This window comes from Misgurnus anguillicaudatus, chromosome 2 (assembly GCF_027580225.2).
Source record: "Misgurnus anguillicaudatus chromosome 2, ASM2758022v2, whole genome shotgun sequence".
Taxonomy (NCBI): Eukaryota; Metazoa; Chordata; class Actinopteri; order Cypriniformes; family Cobitidae; genus Misgurnus; species Misgurnus anguillicaudatus.
Window position 1 is genome coordinate 40,633,458 of NC_073338.2, and position 24,630 is coordinate 40,658,087.

The 24,630-nt window shown below is 39.0% G+C and overlaps 1 long non-coding RNA gene across 1 annotated transcript in view; it reads right to left on the reverse strand.

The window, feature by feature from the left end:
• Positions 1–421: 421 nt before the first annotated feature.
• Positions 422–24,630, reverse strand: part of LOC129442875 (uncharacterized) — a 45,382-nt gene continuing 21,173 nt past the window's right edge. Inside the window, exons 3-4 of the long non-coding RNA XR_012371160.1 lie at positions 1,010–1,137; positions 422–479 (exon numbers count right to left, since the gene is read on the reverse strand). This is a non-coding gene — a long non-coding RNA (uncharacterized lncRNA). The remainder of the gene's footprint in view (positions 480–1,009; positions 1,138–24,630) is intronic.

Below are 24,630 nucleotides of genomic sequence, written 5' to 3' on the forward strand. Positions count from 1 at the left end.
AATGAAAGGCTTGGACACTTATGAAATGCTTGCAATTATACTTCAGTAAACCATAGCAACATCTGACAAAAGATCTAAAAACACAGAAGTACCAGACTTTGTGAAAATTAATATTTGCGTCACTAAAAAGTTTGGTCACAGCTGTATGTTAAGATATCAATCTTTTTTATTATTTCAACCATTTAACCCCTTCAGACCTGATTTAATCAGTGTACCTTTTATTTTCATTGGTTGATCAGCTTTTTTATTGATTTGAACCATAAAACATGTGATGTTCATTCCAGTGGATGCAGAGTCTAAATGGGTTATTTTCTTTGCTTATTTTATTTATTCTTTACGCCATTCCAGCATCTATGACTATATTCATGGCGAGAACTGGTTAATTTACAAGTTTATTCAGACAAATTAATCCACACACAGGTTGCCATCTCCAAATTGCCTTGAATGTTTTTTTGGCCTGTGAGAGGAAACCGGAGTACCTGAAGGGGTTAAAACAGGTCCATAAATCTTCTGAACACTGTGTATACCAACTGTTTATCAAACTTCCATCTCTTTACTATAGTCTACTAATTTTGGATGGATTTCCCAAATTAATATTGATTCCTACAATGAATAATTGATTTTTATCTTAATACCAACCCCTTTTCAAGTTACTTGCAAAGCAAAATATATATTCTCATCCAAACAGTACTCGAAATAACTTATAACTCAAACTCAGCTGGAGGGAAGTTGGCAAACCCATCAAATAACGCCCTTCAAGCTATGTGCAACACGGGCGAACATTAATTTACTATATTTAACATTTATGAAATTAATTACTCTACTTTGTCACAGCAGCACACAGCAGTCATTAGAATGAGGCAATGCTAATAAGTCATTACTTGTTTGTTTATCTGTAGCACAATGTGTTCAAACAACATTTTCCTCAACACTATCTGAAAAGGGTTGAACAGCAAGTAATTAAGGGCATATGTTAGAGTCCAGTATTCACTGGCAACCTCTTACTGACCAATATATCCTGCCGAGCTGCCAATAGCAATGATGTCAGCCACGCTTTCCCACTGACGGCACAGCAGTTGATCCTCTTTTACTGTATACAGGCACTCTATCATAGTGACAGGACTTTTCTTTAGTGATCTGCAAAATGGCACACCATTAGTTTACAGTGACAATATTACGCAATCTCTATATATGAAGAGCATGCATATTAACCACATGTATAGAATTAAAGAGGTGTGCATACCTGAACTTGCTGATAAATCTTTAAAGACCAATCAAACTAAAACTCAATGACATTGCAGTTATAAACTTTTAAAGTTACAATTATTTCAATTTACTCTTCAAGTAGTATAATTTCCACGTACCTAGGGGCTTTTATAATAAAAAATTGTAGTTAATGGATGCTTTTATTTCCTGAATAAATGTTCCTTGCCTTAAATGCACTCAGTTTTTAAGAGCCAAATTAGACTTTTTTAAAAAGTTGTGGCCTCATTTTAAGTACAACTTTTAAATTCCGCTGGGGCAGGTGTAGCCTATGATTAGAGAGTCAGGCTTGTAACACGAAGGTCATTGAGTCTCATGAGATATAGACAATAGTCCAAAATCTCTACCGGTTGACACATTTCTACCGGTTAATCATGTCTACCGGTTATCGCCCACCCCTACCCACTGCGCAAAGTGACGTCAGAATGACGTCTTTTTCATGGAATTTTTGGACGTCCGAATTCGGTACATAAAAGGGGTTGTTTTGTAACGCCAGGCGACGTCTTTTTTGCGACGTCTTCTGCACGTCTAAATGTTTACATCCGTAGGACCTCCGTGTAAGGAAAAAAGACATGAAAAAAGCGAAAAGAAATGATTGTCTCTGCACTTCACCCATCCATTGCAACACCAAACGCTTCAGTCATTTCCTGCCGGCCGCGGGTTTCGAACCACCGATCTCCGGATCACAAGCCAATCTCGCTAACCACTCAGCCACAAGGCCATATGTTGATGTATATAAGACACACTTATTGCATTCATAACACGAACGCAACATTATGAGAACAGGTGAGAATATTTTCATGTTAAATTGTTAGTATGATCATATATTGTAATATAACGAACTACGCATTTAATTACAGATTTTTAATTGTACATTTAGATGAATTTGTATATAAATAAAGAAAGCAGAAAACACAGTATACTGTATAAAATAATATAGACTATTCGTAAGTATTAATCATGTTGGTACACTAATGCTGATATTTGTAAATAAAAAATTTATATAGGCCTAATCATGTAATACAGACATAGGCCTGTCATAGACGTCCAAATGACCTCCAAAGAATTACCCAGTTCAAACGTCAAATGTTGCCCGTAAATATGACGTCCAAATGACGTCCAAAAAATTACCCAGTTTAAACGTCAAATGTTGCCCGTAAATATGACGTCCCAGTAGGGTCATGGTTGGACGTCCAAATAGTGGACCTAGTTTGGACGTCGAATAGATGTCCAGAATTGGTCATGGACCGACGGACCCAATATAGACACGATCTGCACGTCTATTCGACGTCCTGTGTTTAGTGGGTAGTAGGCAACAGTTTACTTCCTGGGATTGGTGACATAGAAAAGACCGACATTATCATAATTTATCCTGCTTTGGACTCACAGCCTGTAAGTTAACTCCTGTTAGCATTGCATTGTGCGGGAATCTTTCAAACATGGTAAGGAGCGTCACATTTCCGGCTGACTTGAGAGATATTCAGGCCAATTACAACGTACAGATTAGCTGGCCAATCAGGGACACAGCTTTTTTCAAATACGTGCATTTCATGAAGAGAGTGAAATCTGGACCCAAAAAATATGTGGTATGTGGAAAATAAGAGTTATTTAGAGCTACAGGACTCAAAAACAATCTTCCTCCCACTGACTGACACATACTGTATGAAGCGCATGCACACAGACGTGCGAATACCTGACCCCTGTATTATTGCTAAATCTTCAAATCTTAATTTTTTGGGATATTTCTCAAAATTAACTTTGCTGACTCTGTCAACTTCAAACACGTGTAGCTCTGTTATGTTTTGTTACGTTTCCAACAAATCATGCATTGTTTGTCTGTTTGTTTTAAAGGGTTTTTTTAATGCCATAATATAAATAACTCTTTTTTTATATATTTGCTTCTGAAAGAGAAATTCATATTCAAAACAATGGCTGATGGTTCTGTCGAAAATGTAAACAGGTTGGTGTAAATAAATGCTCTGTGCAAAGAAAGAGAATTAATAAGAACTGGTGGTTTTTCTATTTTCTTTTTTCCATGCGTTTAATGGACAAACAAGTTCTTTAAAAAAATCTTTGATGTTCTTTATGCTCTATGTTGAGTATAGTTTCACTAATTATAAACGTAAACTTGCATATAGCATCTATATTTGTCCACACCCATGTTGATTAGAGTTAGGGCTGTCACAATGATTAAATAATTGTCTCATCGCAATTGTTTGACATCATCGTGAGGATTTCAGATCACCGCAATGATTGCACATCTCTTTAAAAACACAAGGGGGAGCTGCAGTGCCTGTATAAACAAGGCCAAATTTAGGGAAGTGAAGGAAGCTATTTTTAAGGATCTGTAAGGAATTTATTTTTCTGCAGCCACTACAGACATGTGGTTCAGTACTAATATGACCTTAGTAGAATTGGCTATTATATAATAGCCTGGCTCCGCCCTCCTACGTGCTTCCGCTTAATTTTCATTTCGCTTCAGTACTACGTCTGGGACTGCTCTGTAGAGTTTCGTTTTCTCCTGCAAAAATCTGCAGGACCAATCAGCAAACAGAGGGGGGTGGCTAAGAACGATGAAGTTGAGGTCGTGCGTCAGTTTGAGTTGTAGTTCAGTAATGGCAGCGGAGAAAGACGTGAGAAAAGCTATTCGGTCCGTTGTTGCAAAACTGCCGAATATACAGAAGTTAAAGCCGGAGCAAGAACCAGGTTTGCTAAGTTTTGTTTGTCTGATTGTTCTTACTTGTTGTTTCCGGCCGGTTTCTGTGCATGATATACGTCACGACCACACGTTAGCGATTGGTTATGGCAGATTCAGAGTGACTCCTTAACGGAAGTAACGCTTTGCAATGGAGCGTGGCCAGACTCTCTGTACAAATGAAATGAATGTACGAGAGTCTGGTTGGAGCAGGCTAATTATATAAGACCTGTTCTGGTATAATCAGTTTATTTTGATTGCAAAAATAAATTGTTTATTTCTTATGAACATTTTTCAGTTTTGGAAAGATATATTCATTAAATAATTACTTTTAAATGTGTTATGTGTATTGATATTTACTCCCAGGTAAACCTTGCAAAAGATTTAATTTAAATAATCACAACAATGTGTGAAAATTATTTCATAAACACAAAAACAAAACAAAATGGCAATTAATCATCAAAATCTTCACAATTTATTAGACAATTACCGTCAGCCAAATTTCATAATTATGACAGGCCTAATTAGAGTATAAAAATATTAAATTAAGGTAAATTTAGAACATATAAAAATGTGCGATTAATCTATATGAAATATTTTAATCAATTGACAGCACGAGATAAAACCAAATAGTGTGTTTGTGACATCTGAACGTCTTATCTTAAAACCGAAAGTAAACAGGTTTTCCACGATGAAGGTCTGCATTCGTTAAAAATAAGCATATAAAATATTTCAAATCAATCTTTAATGTTCCCTACCTTACTTACTTATGAAGTAAATAGTCTTAAGCAGGATAATGTACAGGCACCCGTTGTTGTCGTGAATTAATCCCCTTTAGTGTGATACAAGACCCTCTGCTTCGTGTCGGGTCCTGACTACACTGTTGGGGCTTATTTCTGCGATAACAACTTGCTGCCTACACATTATCCCTTACAAGACAGACATCTGTGTGGAAATGATCTAACTAGCCATATTTAAGTGACACTGTCTGACTCTGGCAGGCTTAAATGTCCAGTTTTAGCTAATGTAACTTCTGCCATGCGTTTGGGCAGGCGAGACACAATCTATATTCGTGAGAACACAGCGCCAGAAATGCCAAGGCGATAACAGCCAAAGCATGTGAGCAATTTATAAAAATGCCCTCAGATCACCTCTGGAGGAAAAAAACAGAAAAGCAGAAAATCAGATGAAGAATCGGAGAAGATAAGCAGTTAAAGGGCGGCAGAGGTGCGGTGGAGGAGGTACTGTATCTGGGTGTATATTTTTAGATTGTAAGTACATGATGAGACCTGAAGCTTGCTGATCAGCAGGGGAGCTTCTGCTTTTGAGCAGGAGATAACTCAGGCCTGCTGCTCTATTCATCTTCCCTGCCAGGAACACATTCACACCGACATTAAAAGTGTACCGCAATCTTTCTGTTTCTCTCCTCTCACCTCGCTCGCTCTCCCTCGCATACACAGTACATTCAATTTACAGTTCTTCCTTCATCTACTTCTGCCTCCCATCTTCATCTTTCCATGCCACCTGTCCACGGACTTACAGTAATGGGAAAGATAGAGGAGTATTTCTGCAGTTACTTTTCTTCTGCACTGAAGTCCACAATCAATCACTCGTCAAGTCATCAATCAGGTTACTGAGAGCACAACTGGTCCCGCCTCTTTGAAATTCGAATTGGGCATGACTGACTACAATAAAGTGCGGTGCACTTTAAGCAGGGTTTTAGACAACAAAATCAACTAAGGAGCCACCGGCTCCCAAGAGGCAAAAAAAAAACAAGCACCAAATTGTTTTTTAAGTGACACATAAAAATGAACTTTCAATTTTAAAACACATTTAATGTGTATGTCTGCTCTCTCTTCTCCTAAAAAAAACTATGGTTTAAATAAGAGTAAAAAAGTAACCATGTTTTTATCTATTAACATTTAAATAACTATAATTTTTGTAATGTAATAAATAATTTATTTGAATAATAACATAGTTAAACTATAGTGGTGAGTAGAGGTCTTCTCGGGTCCAAAGAAATGTACCCGACCCGAAATGACCCGAATCTCTTCATATCCGAACCCGACGTGCATAAATAAAAAATTTTTAAAGAAAGACCCGACCCGAGACAAACCCGAGAAAATTAGACCAGAGTCCGACCCGAACTAGTGAAAAAAATTTTTTAACCCGACTGGAACCGAATGTAAACGGCACTGACGTGTGTGCATTCTGCAGACCCACGCGCAGCAGTCAGACAGAAAGAAACTCCGATGGCCTTGCAACCAATTTAGTGAGCTGCTCCATTCGTTTTACTTTGTTATCTGACGACGACACCAACGTAACCGCTAAAATGTACATTTATAATTGACTGACATGTTTGTCTCAACGAAAATAAACCTTCCGACAACCACACAATGTCGCAAGCGCTCTTGGCAAACAGATGAGAGGTTTGAAAAGGACATTGACGCACACAGGCCAGAGAGTTTGGGTCTTCTCGGGTCCGTTCAGAAAAAACACATTAATTTTTAAATTACCCGAGACCCGATGCCGCTATTATTGTACCCGACCCGTGTCCGAGGCACATGTGAAACTTTTAGACCCGAACCCGATCGGGTCTCGGGTCGGACCTCGGGTTTTCGGATCTAAGTGGACCCATGAAGACCTCTAGTGGTGAGACCATATTAAATATGTGATTATGGTTTTATTACAAATAAAACAAAATGGGTACTATGGTTAAACCATGGTTAAAGGCAGGGTGCATGATTAAAAAAAAACTATTTGGAAAAGGGAGTCGAGTACCAAAACACACTTGTAGCTAATCAGCAATAAGGGGCATGTCTACTAACCAACACCATTGCCTGGGTTGTATATGCGTGGGGCGAGTCTATCAAAAGAAGGTCTTGATTCTTTTGGGGTAGGTGCGTGTTTGTTTAGGTGATTTCAAAATTCAACAATGGCTTTCAGGGATCATGCACCTCGCCTTTAAATATGAGTCAATTATTTTTATGGTTGTTGTTAGTACATCACGTGAACAAACCTAAAGGTCACATGACAATGCAAACATAGGGGATGTAGTACTGCATAAATCCAGTACTTAATATAAAATTTCAAACTCTTTCAGTAGTCAAGAAATAAATACTCAATTTTATAGTGCCGCAGGCATGTTTTTTTGTAGGCTAATCCGGAAGTTGTTCCCTTGCAAAAAAAATTATTTCCTTTTGGATTATTGCAAAAAAAATATGATATTTGTTTTGCAAAAGTTTATGACGTTTTGTCCAACAGATGAACACAACTTTTATGGATTTTGAGTCAAAATTCATCTTTTTATATTCGGCTATAAGTAAACCAATTCTACCTTAAATAACGTGGGACTCAGGCTCCGGCCTGGCCTTAATAATCCGTGGCGCGCTCCTTCTTCCTCCTGGAGGCAGAATCAAAGCAAAATGAGTGTGGTGGGTTTATATCCTGGTTGCGTACCTGGATCTCTCTGGTGGGGGGGCTTTTCCTCGTACTTGCACAGCTCTTGTCGTGGCACTCACTACTTTTCCCTATCTCTCCACAGGTAGCCACTGAGATGAAAGGACACAGTTAGTTCAACTTAGAATGGGAGCTCACCTCTTGGCCGAACTCAGCGTACAGTAAGTACAGGTTTCCTCAATTCTCTCCTCAAATGATCCACTCTCTCTCCTCTTCTCTCCACAGGTATCGACTGCGACACAAGAGCACAGTCACTCTGCGTTGGATGGCTCTCACCTCTTGGCTGGACTCGGCGTACCGTAAGTACAGGTTTCCTCGGTTTCTCCTCAGATTATTCACTCTCTCTCCTTTTTCTCTCCACAGGTATCAACTGGGGCATAAGAACACAGTTACTCTGCTTTAGATGGCTCTCACCTCTTTGCTGGACGCGGCGTACCGTAAGTACAGGTTTTCTCAATTTCTTCTCAGATGATTCACTCTCTCTCCTCTTCTCTCCACAGGTATCGACTGGGACACAAAGCACAGTTAATTTGCTTTAAAGGACTCTCACCTCTTGGCTGGACTCAGCATACCGTAAGTACAGTTTCTACTCGATCTCTCTCTCTTCAGGGTGCTACTCACAGATCAACGGGTACAGTGCATGCTCCGTCCTCATAAATCAACGGCTTAGGAGGTTGATATTCTACAACTGGCAGCAGTAGCGAACTTACTGCAGTTTGCGAGGCGTCAGATGGGGTAAGTAGTTCCTACGTGGCGTCGGGGGCGAACCCTCTCGACTACTCAATGGTGGCAGAGGGGTGGGATACCTCAACGTCTCACCGGGCCGAGCGCTTCCCTCTCTTCACTGCCGTCAGGCGTTCGAACTCTGGACGGGGGCGCCCCTTTGTAGAGGCCACGGGACGATGGAATTACGTCACCTCTCCCTCTGCAACAACAATATTCATGCAATGGAACTATCAATGATAACGGCCCCGAATCGTACTCACACCTCTGCTGTTTCTTCAGCGCTTTACTGCCACTCTGCACCTCTGCCCGATGTCCAGACGGGAAAAAATCGTCCCAGGGCACCGTGCTATTTCCAGAGATCTGAAGCACGCTCACAACATATGCTGTACTGTACTGGCTAGGACCAACAGCCTCTTTGTCCTTCCTCAACGAAGTGCGTGAAGGCGGGGGTTAATCTGGCAAGACACACAGCAATACACCGCAACCCACAGCAATATACAGCACCACGTCAAAAATAAAGGTTTCCACAGCACAAAGACTCACTCACCACTCCAAGTGTACGAAAAAGACGCCCGTCTTCCTCCACTTCGCTTTGAGCGGACCGGGCGATGAATACTACGCCCTAGTTGGTAGTGTCGTCGTTGTGACTGTTTCGGTCTCTGTGTTCCTTCGGCTCACCCACCACGCTATCTTAGGGGTAGGGCCGCCCTCCTTCTCCTGGAGGTATCTAACATAAAGGCAGATCAATATACAATACGTTTCCAATTTAATCTTGTTACTCACATCAACTCCGTTCTCAATTCCTTTTCGCTTTGTCTCAGTTTGCAACGTGTTCCGTTCCCTTTTCAACCTTTAAGGTTCACGATGTCTTCACAATACTGCAACTTCAGCCTGAGAGAGAGAGTTTAGACAGCCACCAGCAACGCACCAGACGAACACAACACAGCGCTTCAACACACCAAAAGCTTCCTCTCTTCGGGGTGCTCCTTTAAAAGATCCACAGCTTGCCTTTCTTTCACCTCCTGTGGCTCTGTCCTCTTTCCGCTTGCTTCTAGCAATCCCCGGATCAACAGAGCCTTCGGGCTCTTCAAAAGGTGCGTGTCTTTACTCTGCCTTTGGCAAAAGGAGCTTTCCCCGTGTCAATCGCCTCTCGTGTCAATCGCTTCCTAACTGTGATTTTGGATGGTCCTTTATACTGCCCTGCTCGTCATTTACTCCAATCATCAGCCGCTAATGTTAACTACACACACCTGTGTGTAATTCGCTGATTTTCCCGCTCGCGGCGCTTACCGGAAGTCCGTTGTTCATCTTTTCCGGTCCGGGCGGAAACACTTCCGGGCGGAACCAAACTTCCATAATTTCGGTTCCGCCCCTGAAAAGATCGTCACCCTGTGACATCAGCAAAGTCAGCAGATGTTAGCTTTCATTTCTTTTACGTGTTCTAAAAGTATACACATCGTCTTTTCCGACTATGATTAGACATCTAATAGCCTGGGTGCCAGCCGATCTTAGCCCCGCCCACAAGATTTTGAAAACGGGAAGATTGGTCTGGGGCTTCTGCGTTGAGGAGCTACTATGCTAGACCCAAAGCTGGTCGAACCAATCAAATTGTCAGGGCGGGCTTTATACGATGATGGACAGATAATCAACAGTAACGTAATGAAGCATGTCACCAAAGAGCGCGTGTGTTGAATGGCTGCCGCTCTATGCTGCCGCTGTAGAGTACAGATGTGTGGATTCTGACATTGAGTCTGTTCTAAAAGATATCGACAGAACATTGATTTAAAAAGAGGAACAGAGAAATGCGAGCAGGGCATTTGTTGATGTTTTTGCCGTCCTTCCTAACGAATTCGGCAAAAGTTGGTCGCAACTGAAATGGGTAACGTTATCACGGCGATGCAACTCGGCGTGCACGACGAGATGGATATAATTAGCGGTTGTTGCCAGCTTCTTTTCGGAAGCCCGGAATCGTGGTTGCTGAATAAGTGGAGGGACATGCTAGGCTCCAATATTTTCAAGCCAACGTAATGGGTATCGTCGTGGATGAAGATCACCTAACGTACAAATGGTAAGAGATAGTCTGACTGTATGACTTAGTAAACACTTCATGTTGTGATATAAACGAAATGTTGTAAACATAGTAGGTGTTGATGTACGTTCGTTAACTCAGACTTAGTATAATCACAATGTTAGTGTCATTGTAGCGAAATAACTAGCAGTTCGGTCAGGCTGCAAAGACGTAATTTCAGCATACGTCACACACTCCGTTGCTCTGATTGGTCGTATGTCTATCCAATTGAGTGCAGAGGCATTTTTCGGTTGAGACACGCCTCATAATTATAGCTCAATGGAGCGGTATCAGACTCAAATTCTGACTAGAATTGAGTATGACAACGTCAGGCTAGACATCTAATAGACTTTCACTCGCAGCCCAAATTTTGCTTTGTTTTTTGTAAAACACATTGTAAAATGTATTGGGGAAAGAAACCATGAGAAAAATGATTGGAATAGTAAATAAAATTATATTGGACATAAGTTATAAGAATGAATGAAATATTGTTTACAGTCGTGGTGTGCGTAATTAGGCAACCACGTTTTCATCCACGTTGCATGAAGTCATCGAAGTATGTCCCAGAACGTGCATACTCTTTTGCTACACACTCAAAAGTATGTACATTTTCCTCACAAAAACAGTACATAATTTTAGGTCGTAGTATAAGTAGGCGAATTGGGACTACGCAAAGGACTCTTAAATAGGGAGAAAATAAATTACATAAATTACATACCCCTGGAAATAATCACAAGTAAGGGATCGGGGAAAAAGTGACGAGACCCGGGAAATGCGTGGTCAGAATAAACCAATAATAAAACCACGCATCTCCCACATAAAACATTGTACTGTCAGAACCCTGCCATGATGACTAGACCTAAATACAAACAAGGATCTGGCAGGATCCTGACAGTTTTAGACAAAACTTTTTGCTGGATAGTATCATAAACTTGTTAAAACAGAGCTTATTTTTGTGATAATCCAAAAGTAAATGAATGGCCTTTTTTGCAGGGAAAAACCAGTGTCCCGCTAACATCTGGGTTAAAAACTCTATTCAGTGCATACTGTGACCATTTTTTGTTTTGTAATGTTGATCACATAACAGAACATCACTTGCAACGCACCATCCCAATTTAAAACAAGGGCATTGTTCTCTGGCCATTGTGTAGGCGCTTTTACAGCCCACTGTCTGTTTTAGCAATGCAGACATTTAATCCATACTGTGGGACTCAACTGCGAAGTCTGCAAAGCATTAATACTCAGTATTATTGACACGGTAACTGTTTGGATCATGCTACTCCCTACAGGATCCTAAGGGACGTTGTACTGTAGGTGGACTTTTTTAACAGTAAACTGAACAATTGACAATTTAAGCCTAGGATAAAAGGCACTTAAATGTACAGTGAACACTAATGGGCACTAAAACGCTGAACAACATATTGTAAAATGTAAAATGCATGACAGTGCACTACAGTGCAAGTGTGTCAAATATGTCCGTACGGCATATTATAACTCGGTTCCCAGTTATCATGCCATTTACTGTGCATATGAAGAGTTTTGTTGCAAAACGAGATAACCACCGTTTTTTTAATTGTTCAGAAATCTCGTTTTTTGGTTGTGCATTCCAATTAATTTCAATGCAACTGCAGTTGGTTTGTTTTGATTTAAACCTTCATAACTTAAAAAATACAGCTAAGTAGCATCATAAAAAACAAAATAATAACATGATAACATAATAATAAACATGTTTTGACAAAAATGTAAAAAAATTGATTTATCTCGTTTTGCAACGAAACTCTTCATATATAGGTTAAAGGGACACTCCACATTTTCCAGCTCCCTTAGACATCTGATTTTTACTGTTTTGGAATCCATTCAGCCGATCTCTGGGTTTGGCAGTACCACTTTTAGCATAGCTTAGCATAATCCATTGAATCCGATTAGACCATTAGCATTGCACTCAAAAAGAGATATTTTTCCTATTTAAAAATATGCAGTGCCCGAAAGTAGTCCCCTGCTTTTGAAAGTTACCAAGGGGATTATTTTCGGGTGCTGCGTAATATCATTGTGCCTGCTGCAGCAATGTTGCGGCAGCAAAGTCCTTGATTATTACGCCAGAATGAGAGTATAGCTCCTAGCCATATCATCCTAGAAAATCACAACTTTTAATTTTCTGTCTGTCTTAGTACACGATGTAACTACAGAAGAGTCAGGTTTTAAATAGAAAAAATATCGACACTCTTTGGTTATTTTTGAGCGCAATGCTAATGGTCTAATCAGATTCAATGGATTATGCTAAGCTATGCTAAAAGTGATACTGCCAGACCCAGAGATCAACTGAATGGATTCCAAAACAGTAAAAATCTAATGTTTTACTTTAGGGAGCTAAAAAATTTATTTTTGTACTGATAATGAATCAGAAAGCACTGACAAAACATACAGTAAGAGATATCTGACACATTTGTGACCCTTCCTTTGATATCCATGCCAAAGTCTATTTGAGATTGGGAGCATCAAAGTTGATTTAATTTTGCTTTAATTTTCATTTTTGATGTGTCCTTATTCAGTCAAGACATTAAGGTTGTATCTTAACAGAATTTTCTTTACATAATAGAATGATTTTATGTAGAAAACAGCAAATCGCAAATAATTTATTTCGGCTTATTCACTTCATGCTGTAGGAAATGTTACATAAGCTCCCAACAATATTTCACATTTTGTATTACATTACAAACACGATGTGTTCCAAATGAGGAAAAGTTAAAATCTGTTTAGACTGATTTGTAAAAAAAAAAAGTGGTTTTAATCAGATTTCAACAATATATGGATTAGATTTTGTGTTTTCTGTGCTTACAAAATTACATTTCAGGAAGATGAAAAATTATTTTTGCAACCAAAGTCTGCGTTTAACAAAGCAGCAAATTGTCTATAAGAGTGATCAGACACTTACTGTACAGTATATGTATGACCAACAGTCAGTTTTTCAGTGTATTGCTTGTATATTCGGTCTACAAATATCATCAACAACAACTGTCAGAAGTGACATGATCGACCAGTCCTAAAGTCGATACTGAGTATTGCATTGCATGGTCAGTTCAAAGAAACTCGAAACCATGGCTAATAGGAAAAATAAAGTTGTTTGCAGAACACATTTGTTATATTCGCTGCTAAATTGAAGTGGATAAATAGTTTCTCTATTTCGTTAGTGTGGCGTAAACAACATTTTCTCAGCTAAGATACCAGGAATCGCTCACTGCGGGAGAGCTAAATGAATTTCCCCAGTGGTTACCGAGCTCCTGTAAGATAATTCACAACCGCATTTATTGCATTTATTTCTGTATCAGCTATTCGAAGCTTTATTAGTTTGTTTGAGCTAGCCTGCACTTCTCAATTTGATATGTTTAAACAATGTCCAGTGCAGATAATTACTGTTAGAATTACTGCAACCTCAACAAATCATATAAATTTTCACATGTCCAGAGGGAAATGGACCTCTGATTGATCAGTTGCTCGGGAAATTGAGTCTAAATAAATAATGAGGCAGGGAATCGTTTTGGACTGTAAGGTAAATACAATGTTCTCTCGAGAATCCTTTAAATAAAAGAAATCTTAGAGGCCTCGTTGATGTATTCTATGTATATAACAGTCAGTTCGCTGGACGCTGGCTTTATGTGGTGGAATTTGCATTGTGCTACTGTCACAGTAACATACAGTACTCGCAAGCAAAATATAATTATGCTCCAACACAAAAACATTCACCAACACATCAAAATTAAGACACAACACAAAAAATGTCCCTGAAAAGTCCCATAAAACTGCGTGAACGCAAATACGTTCCGAGGATGCGCGTGTCATCGCAAAAAGTTATAGTTCAGCTCTTTTACAAAGGTTTAAAAAGGCAGATTAACATTCGCAACGAGAAATGTCTGCGAACCAGAATAAAGCAGATATCTGGGAATCAGCTATGTCTGGCTCTGTCCCAAGGTTTTTTCCCTCCTAGGACATTTCCCTCAGGGTTTTTTCAACCCCTGGGGAGTCTGCTGACATTGGCTTAACTTAGCACCCTCTTATATACGTTACATTATTACTACACTCGCTAGTACGGTTTAATCTTAGCTGCTATATTCCGCTGTTTATGTTAGTGTTTTCTCCTGCATCTATTAATGTAAAGCTGCTTTGAAACAATTAAACAATTGTGAAAAGCACTATATAAATAAAAATAAATTAAATAGATGAAACCGAGATTAATACGCATATTTAAATAGGGAAAGTTTATAATTTGCATGTGTTTCAAAGGCTTGAAAAGGGTAACATTCAACTGATTTTAAACAATTTAAGCACAAACATGCCCTAAAGTGAGCAGTTTTCTGTACGCACAGATGCACATGCGTTGAATGTATCCGGTCCAGCTTCAGTCAGACGTGATCATCACTATGCCCTTCAAAGATTAGAACTCTTGATGTGTAAAGTTTAGAGAGAGTTGCGCTACTGTGTCTCATACTGTAGTCGATTAAAATACATTTGCCGAATAGAGCAACGAAAAACAACGTAACGTTTTTATGTGGAGCGACTGTTTATGCTGCATCTGAAGAGCTCTTTTCCAAAACGCGATTAAAAAAAAAAAAAAAGTTTGTCATGTCATTTGGCTGTGTACTGAACCTATTCACTGCTCCATGAACGTTTTATGCCAAATCACTACATTTCCTTGTTAAAATGTAGGTACAAGATGCCGTTCTTTTCCAAAACGCGATAAGCGCCAGAGCCTATTTTTAGCCTAAACGCGATTTATCCAATGGCGGCGCTCTGAACAGATGTTTGTTTATGTTCGTTCATTCCTCAAAATGAGGATTAATGTCATGTTAATACATCATCCGGAGAAGGTAACGTTACCCGTTTGCAAGGCAATCTTCATCAAAATGTTTGGTATGTACAACTTTCGTTTCAGAACTGGCTCGTTTAATACCGTTTTGTATGTTTCTCCTTCACGATAAAGTTTTTTTCCTGTGAGGACCCCTGCTAACGTAACATGAAAAGTACTGAATAGTTTGATAGCCTGTTGATAGACAGACTGTTGTTTGATACATTGACCATGATAAGCTGCTATTGTAGATTGTGTGTAGTGCAAAAGTACAAAATGTGGCTAGTGAACGGATATCTGTAAAGTTGTGCTTTTTGGATTGGACATTATGAGCGCGTTGTTACATGGTATGTCATTGAGAGCAGATCGAGGGGAGCTCGCTGTGTGTGCGTGTAAGGTTAATACAAACTGTGTGTAGACTGTGTGTATTACTGCTAAAAGGTTTTGAAATATGAAAACTACATTCTTAGACCTTTCCAACAATATATAGTTTGTCGTGATAGATTAACATTTACATAGAAAATGTTGAAGTAAACATAGGTGTCCCGCTCACGGGACAGCGCCAATTAACGGGTTAAAGAAAAAACATCAATTTATGGAAAAAAAAATGATGGATTTATAGCGTTTTGAAAAAAATTAACTTTGAATTTATAATCAACAATATTGTTGTTTGATTTAATAATCATTATTCAACATGTTCAGACTGAGCAAAAAAACTATTTTAACAGAATAAATTGAATATTCACAAAATGTGTGGGTCTAGGTAAAAAAATGTACTTTTTCTGAAAACTATTGAAATGGATTTATAGCGTTTTGGAAAAGAGCTCTTCATCTTCTTCCTGAAGCGCCGTTTGGAATACACCCTCCGTCTGTGTGTGCGCGCACATTTAAGGGCACTCAGTAGTGCATACACGGAGAGACGCGTTTCAAAAAGCAAGCAAAGATAAAATCTTTCTGTTATTGACAGGGCACATACAAACTAAATGATTTCCACAATATTCTTTTTTTAATAAAACATTTGTTTATGTCTTAAGTGTATGTATAGATTACAGTCAGAAACCAGTCTGTGCTTATTTGATCTTAAAGAGACAGTAACCTCAATTAACCTACTTAAAGGGAAACCAGGCAAGTCTGCGTAATATTTCTCTACGAGCTCCCCCTAGTGTCTGAAAGTAAATGCTTTCAAACACACTGTCGTAAAAACGAACTGTTGTCCCTCCCCCCTCGGAACCAAGTTTATCAGTTTATTTCCAATCCAGTTAGGTTTCCCTTCCATCAAGGGTTTTCGATGCTTCTTCCCCGGCTCTGCCATTTGCAACAATCGCTAGCCGTGTTTAGCTCACCTGCCTCTGTGTTGTTTGCTGTAAAGTGATACTGCTTCTCGCGATATCTGAGACTTTGCGAGACTGAAGGACACCGGGTCGGATACAGCGAAGTTGCAAGTGGGGTATTCTTCCTACAGACGGTAGGGGCGGGCGAGAGAGACTTAATTCGTCCGGTAATGAGTCATTTAACCATATACCGACTTACGAAGATGATTTATTAACATAAAAATGCTGCCTTGTGTCCCTTTAAGTCTGTGTCATGTTAATCAAACAACCCAAGACAAAAAGAAAGTCACTTCTGTAGCTCTAAAAAATTATAATTATATTTAATTTATACAATAAAGACAGTGTTATTATTCATTGGATTCGATTTCTGTACCTTACTTAATGTGCAACTTTGTTCTTTTTTATAAAATTTGTAAATTTGTAGTTTGTAATTTCTTTATTCTAGGGTTTTCTAGCTGGTATTAACTGGTCCAAGCCAAATCCCCCATGAGATTCATGACATTTTCCTAGGCCAAACACTGACTCTAATCAGTGCTGGCATATTCTATTGACTAATGTTTTTTTAAATAATAATCCACAATGACACAATTTGGGGTTATGTTTAGTTCATTTATCTTAACCGAGAGCTATATCCTGGTATTTTTTCCACAGCAATTTGTAAATGCTAAGTGACCATTGCTGGTAAAAGCCTGTGGATATCAGACAGTGGTGAGACGATAATGTCAAAATAAAAAGGCCCGATATCTTCTGGCATTTTCACAATAACGTGCACTAACATCCAAACCTAATGTGTCTCTTACTAATGAAAGGCTGCATGTGATTAAAAAAGATACTTGAGGTTTTCTGTGTTAATGGAACCATTACACAGTGACCTCAATATGAGGGTAATTTTAGAGGAATGAATTAAAACAGCACTTTAATGAAAAATGAATGTGTAATGAAGCTTGGCGAGTCTATCAAGCCAACAGTCTTAAAATTCATAGTGAGCGGCTATGACATCCATCATCCACTCTGTAATTTTACATGTAACCTTTTCAGTTCACGCCACATCAAAACCTGCACTTTGACATGATTACATTTGTAGATATGATTTTGTGTCAAGAAAAGGAATTGAAGATGGGGGCATGTTTAAAACGGCTCATAGGTGAAATGATTTGAGGTGACTGATGGCTGATATTTGAGATTCTCATCTTGTTTGCAATGCTAATTCTATAGACGTTTCATCGGACACGTGTAGCCATGGTTACGTACCTGGCCTGAAGTAAACTTCTAGTCTGTGCTTGTTTTTCGGTCTGGTTTGTGGCTCTGGAAAAAATAGTATGTGGAAAATATAAATGTTTCGGTTTTTGAGGGGAGATTGTGACCATGAATCGCCGCTGTGCAGATTTGGCAGCCAGGCAAAAATTAAAGGATCCGTAGTTAACATTGTAAACATTGATTTTACACAGTAATGTTAGCTCAGTGCAATTGTTGATATGCTTTAGCTATAATTTGAATTAAGGTAATTTACAGAAATAATCTATACTCTGTTGTTACTGATTCTATGTGAAAGTCTACCAGAAGTTTGTTTCACAAAAGTTGTATGTTTATTTTGTTGCCGCTGAAACAGTTTATATGCAAAACTCATCCAAATCTATACATTGCTATACATCAAAATCCTCTTTTTTTATGATTCTGCTTTGTTAGATGTTAGGTTTGTATGGCACTCTGGTATCTCTTGACATTTGAGGTTTAAATATGAGTGATGATAACCCATTGAACTTGTGACGGCGCTGTACATTTTGAACCTGACTGACTGTATATGTTGGTATGTTGCCGCGTCACGGGGGCGCTTAGGAATCTGACTTTTCTGTTTGCTTTTGAATCCTGCATGGCACTGATCTCATACGCCGGTCTGTGCAGCTTATCACGACGTCAAACACACATCCAGTCTTTACTACCACAGGCGCTTGTAATGCTAACCAGACATCCAAATGCCGCCATAACCACAAAAAAAAACACAATCATCCTTTTCGTGATCGATTGGCGATGCCACGTTCAAGTACTCAAGCAATCGAATACATGTGCCCTTCCCTAGTAAGAGTGTCATCTAGTGGATTATAGCAGAAATATGGATTGTCGTAAAAACTTGTCATTGGCAGGGAAGCGTTTTCTCTTTATTGACGAGATATTTGGTCAATTGACGAGATAATTGGTCGACGCAAAATGAGATTAAAGTCAGAATTCTGAGATTAAAGTCAGTTTTTTCATCAGTGGCCCTAATCCTCTTCCGTATGTTTCACTGATGTATTATAAGAAAAAAAATTATATTGTTTTAAAGCAACATGCAATTGTTAGATATATTTTGGGGGGAAATGTTCTACATAAAAGGAATATTTTCTATAAAGTAAATTAAAAAAGTATTAGACGCACAAACTATGTGTTATGTTTGTTTGTGAGCATGAATTTTCTATTTTTTTCTTTATCTCCATACCAAAGCTAGAAAAATATTCATGAGATTAGATTCAAGAATGTGACCCTGTCTGTGAAATCCAGACTGAAGCCTATTAATGCTTGATTTCAACCATTGATTTCACATTGACTTCAAAATTTGACATAGCCCTTCCCGGTGGCACTGATGTCATATGCCGGTCTGCGCAGCTTATCACGACATCAAACACACATCCAGTCTTTACTACCACAGGAGCTTGTAATGCTAACCAGACATCCAAATGCCGCCATAACCACAAAAAAACCCACAATCATCGTTTTCGTGATCGATTTTCGATGCCACGTTCAAGTACTCGAGCAATCGAATACATGTGCCCATCCCTAGTAAGAGTGTCATCTTGTGTATAATAGCAGAAATATAGATTGTCGTAAAAACTTGTCATTGGCAGGGAAGCGTTTTCTCTTTATTGACGAGATAACTGGTCAATGGCTTGAAAAGAGTTAAGAGCAACAGAACGCTCTTAAAAGCTGCAAAAGCTTAAAAGCTGCAATTCATAACGTTTGCCTCTCTGTCGCCATCTCTGTTTAAAACATAAAATTGCAGGTTACATTATGTACCTACCTTTGTTTGTTCAAAACCAACTGACATGTTTATGTACTTGCTCCATAACTGATTTTTGTTTATTTTTACCAAAATAGTTACATACTGCAGCTTTAACTAGATGTTTAATACATAACGGTGTCAACCAAATGCCACTATCGTGAAATTTATATCAATTAATCATAAAATGGCCCTGATATGTCACTAGACATTAAGAAATTATTTTCATTTCAAATCATTATATAACTCATAACAGTGGTCTGGCCAGTATATTGTCATTTAAAAAGTGTTGTTGCAGCCCTCAACTGATGTTTATGTTGTCATGTTGTGTATTGGCCACCAGTAGTATGATTGCAGTACCAGTTTTAGCCACAAGTTTTGTGAGTGTAATACCAGTTTTGGCCAAAATCCTACATACTGTTCCTTTAATGTATAAAAATGGAGCACTTTAAGTACATTATGGAAGTGTACTACTTTTTCACCTGGGTTTTTTCTAATTGAATCAGTTATAACCCTAGAGAAGTTAAGTAATTTCTGTCAATGTGCACATAAAAAAATTACTGAGTGCACTCTTAATTCCACCTTTATGGAAATATAACCTTGTGGTTTGGCCCCATTCGAGGCAAGACCGTAACCAGGTCTTCCGGAGGACATGAAAAGGCAAGGAGAGGTCAGGAGCGTGAAGGCCATCACAGACAGAAGGAGCTGGGTCACACAACAATGAATCAACGTTCCTGCCATGATGGAGGGATCAAGTAACTTTTGGTGTAATGAAATTATCCATTAGGAGAGACAGCAGGCAGGGGAGGCCGAACCTTCAGAAGACAGCTCACTAAATCAAACGAGTCCAGGGCTTATCTCCTCACCTTACGACCAGGGCCTCCAGAGCCCTCACAAGGTCACCTGTAACGATGGTGCCGGTGGAGGAAGATGAGGTTTAGTACAGATCTGGGCCGTCCTCGGGTTGTGAATCATGTAGGCATGTGTGCAAACCCCTCCGTGGCATCACTCTTCAGCAAACTCTGCTGTCACCATCCACACCAGCCCTGAAGGAAGGTTTGCCTGGCTCCTGGCCAGGGTCTCATCTCCGTTCTTTAGGTATTGGCTATCCTTTCAATACCTAAATTTCCTCTCTCATCTAGATGAGGATGTGCATTAACGCTGTAATCTTCTTAGACCTGTCCTTCAAAGCCACCAGAGGCGCTATGTCAGCTCAGCCTTCTGGTGGATAGGAACTTATAAAGGGTAATGATGCCCATAGTGTGGGCAGAACATTGCTTTTCACTGGTGTGCCGGTGCCCAGGGGGTGGAGGTTTATGAAAATGTCTGTCTCGGATGCACAGAGCGTTCCAAGATGATTGATTTCAATGACACATTGAGTGACCCTAAACCTTGCACTTCTCCGAGCTCCAGGGCTTCTGCCGTTTCCTAATGGGCTTTGATAGAATTCTGTCAACACATCATCAACAACATTAAAAAAAGACCTTGCTCTCAGCAGTAATCATTGCAGACGCACTGCTTTTCAAAGCTTTTTCCTGAGCTTGACTTGAGTTTAAAATGACAGTTCACTCAAAAATGATTATTCTAGCATCATTTATTTACTATCAAGCCGTGCTACGCAGAATCTTAGTCATCATTGACTTTCTTTTTTCTTTCTGACTAAAATATCATTAACATTATTCAAAAATCTCTTTTCATGTTTCACTGATGTCTTATAAGAAATAAATTAATATTGGTTTAAAGCAACATGCAAATGTTAGATTTATTTGGGGTGAAATTTTCTATATAAGGATTATTTTCTATAAAGTAAATAAAAAAGTATTAGATGCACAAACTATGCATGTTATGTTTGTTTGTGAGCATGAATTGTCTATTTTTTATTTCCATACCAAAGCTAGAAAAATATTTATGAGATTAGATTCAAGGATGTGACCCTGTCTGTGAAATCCAGACTGAAGTCTATTAATGTTTGATTTCAACCATTGATTTCACATTGACTTTTACATAGCCCTTCTCTGTCAGTATTAAGATATCAAGGTTATATTTTCACAGAATATTTTTTACAATAAGTAGGATGATTTTATGTAGAAAATAGTAAATCACAAAAATGATTTTGGCCAGGTCTTCACAAAGTATGTTATGTGGTATTCTCATAATCTTCTTTATTTTAGGAGTATAGGGCATGTCCTCCGTGCTATACATCAGTTTTATAAACCCTCTCCTCAGGGCCTAGTGTCAGCTGTACTGTGCTCTATCATACAGCGTTACATGACCTTTAGTTTCTTCCGCCTGCACAGACAAAAAATGTGTCCTATATAACCCTAATTTACTCCCTACTATATAATCAAATATAATTTTAACAAGTTGCTCTTTTATAGCTCATGAGAATTATCATACACCCGGCGCAATGCAGCGTAATGCGTGACGCAAGTGTTTTTTTTCTAGTTTGAGCCCGGTGCAGATATCATTTTCACATCCAGTGTCACAATCTGTTTAAATAGCAAATGCATTTGCGCCCATTTGTGAGCCCTTGGGTGTGCTGGTCTGAAAACGAGATGTGTTCAGGCGCATTGTTATTTTGAGGCAACTAAAATAGACCACGCCATTGACCAACTAAAACATGGTCTAAAGTCAATGGCGCAATATTGTTTTTGTTATTTAATGAGCGCGGTAGTAATATGTGCCTGTAAACGAGACGACAATGCGCGTTTGCTTATTACAAACATGGATGTGCAGCAGCACACAAACGTTTTAAATACGAGAAATTAAAGAGCACATATTGTTCAATTCACATTTTTACATTTCCTTTGGTGTGTAAGTGTGTATTAGTACACGACGTTAACGAAATGCAAAAGGTACATAACCCTAGGGCTGGGACGCACCACCGCGGTGGTGGAGTCAACCGGCGGTCGGGAAGTGTGCACATCACAAATGATGAAAAATATAAAGTACAATCTCGCCCAGTGAGATGTCTTCAGGTTTGTGTTAATTCAAACAGCCAGCAGACGCGGAGTTAATGCACTAATTTGCAAGGGAAGGCAACTGATATCAGTGATGACCCGCTGGCTTGGGTGCGGAACAATGAGGAAAGATATTGGCCGTTTCTCAAGCTGAAGACTGTAGCCTCCGGAGGTCGATTGGCAAGCTGCATACGTCATCAAGACTTAACATTAACAATTATAAAGTTGACTATTATATTTTGTTAATCATACATTGTTGTAATATGCTTATGACTTGCAAATGTCTGAAAATAATAAACCAGGCTTGATGACATATACTGCCGCGACCTCCGGAGGCTCCAGTCTTCAGATTGAGAAACGTCTGTTCATTATAACATTATAACCCAAAAAGGTTTCTCACTTGTTGTTTCATGGGTGGAAATGCTACAATAAAACACGCAGAAATGCGCCGATCTCCTGTGTGCTCCGGGCTCAGCTCGAGCAGCCCCTGAAATTGCCAAGCACATATGCACAGTTGCTTCACGTGACCGCGCCGCTTCCCTCCTCTTCAAAGCACGTGGGCGCTTCAGAGCGTCTTTCGTTGCTAAGTAACATAAGCATTGCTTGACGCTGTGACGAGCGCACCGGCGGAGAAAGAATTTGGTGCCTATAAAGACGCACGTTTGTTAAGAACTGTATATCTGATCATCATTTAGATTTTTATATTTCAAAATATATGTATGCATTATGTATAAGACGTGTATGCATCAACGTGCGCATACGCACATGCGCCCCCCCCCCACACACACACACACGCACACACAAAATCAATCTATAACTACCGCACCATAGTGGTGAATTTGTGCATTACCACCGCCGTGGTAAAAAACTGCCACCATCACAGCCCTACAGTAAACTATGACACGAGTTATTGTCTCCAACGTAAAATAAATCTTGGACTACAACAAACACACGGATTGTAGGCAATAGTTTACTTCCTGGGATTGGTGATGTAGACAAGACCGAGATTATCATAATTCCTCCCGCTTTGGACTCACAGCCTGTAAGTTAACTCCTGTTAGCAACCGAATCTTTCAAACATGGTAAGGAGCGTCACATTTACGGCTGATGTCACAGGTATTCAGGCCAATCACAATGTACAGATTAGCTGGCCAATCAGGGACACAGAGCTTTTCAAATCAGTGTGTTTCAGGAAGAGAGTGAAATCTGGAGCTACAAAAATGTACATATGTGGAAAATAATGTGTTTTTTAACCATAAACCACGTAAACACATTGTATTTACGCATTTTCCAGAGTATAAGTCGCTCCGTAGTATAAGCCCCAACATTAAAAAATGCTTCATTAAGACGAAATAACATATATAAGTCACAGTGGACTATACATCCCGTTTATTTCGAAAATTATTTCACAAAATCCAAGCCGAAGAACAGACCTTTAATCTGGAAAGGCAAGTTATTCAAATAAACAATAGCAGACAGATCAGCAGGCTGAATAGATGTCTGTATGTTAAAGTAATATTATCAGTTATTTAAACGATAAACCATAGCATACAAAACTTACCTGGAAGGTTGAATTGTCTAAATTAACCAAACAAGCCAACTATAGCGTGAAGTTTGCATACTCGTCATTCCACATCACTGAATCCATTGAATTACATAAATACAGGAGCAGCATATAGCAAACTCTTGCGGCTGTAGACGGTAATGTTGTCTCTTGCCTCATTAATGTCAAAATTAATTCATAATGGTTTACAAGGCGCACCTGACTGTAAGACACAGCCCCAGCAAAGTTATGAAAAAAATTGCGGCTTTGAGTCCGAAAAATACGGTATACCAAATACACAAAATAACCTTTTTTAGCAATTAAATAGGTCCTCTTTAAAGGATTAAAATATAAAAGATTATTATTGAGTTTCTTGGACTTAAATGAGGACAGTTTACAGGACTTTAGAATCAGCTGGCAGAAGATGTGGAAGCAGATTTTTTTGCTTTTAAAAATATTTGCATTTATTTAGATTTTTTTAATGCTACCTCGCAGATTTTTTCATATGATGACTTTGTTCAACGACTTGTCAACAAACAGAAATATTAAAGCAACCAAAGCGCTTAGCTAAAAAAATGCTGGCAAGCGCCCACAGTCGGCATCCGCCTGGCTTTTTTAGCTGTGTTTAAACACTTTGGTGTATATACGCCCACCTAAAGTTGGAGGAAGATCAAAACAGGGCATCAATATAAAGACACATTTATCCAAAGCACA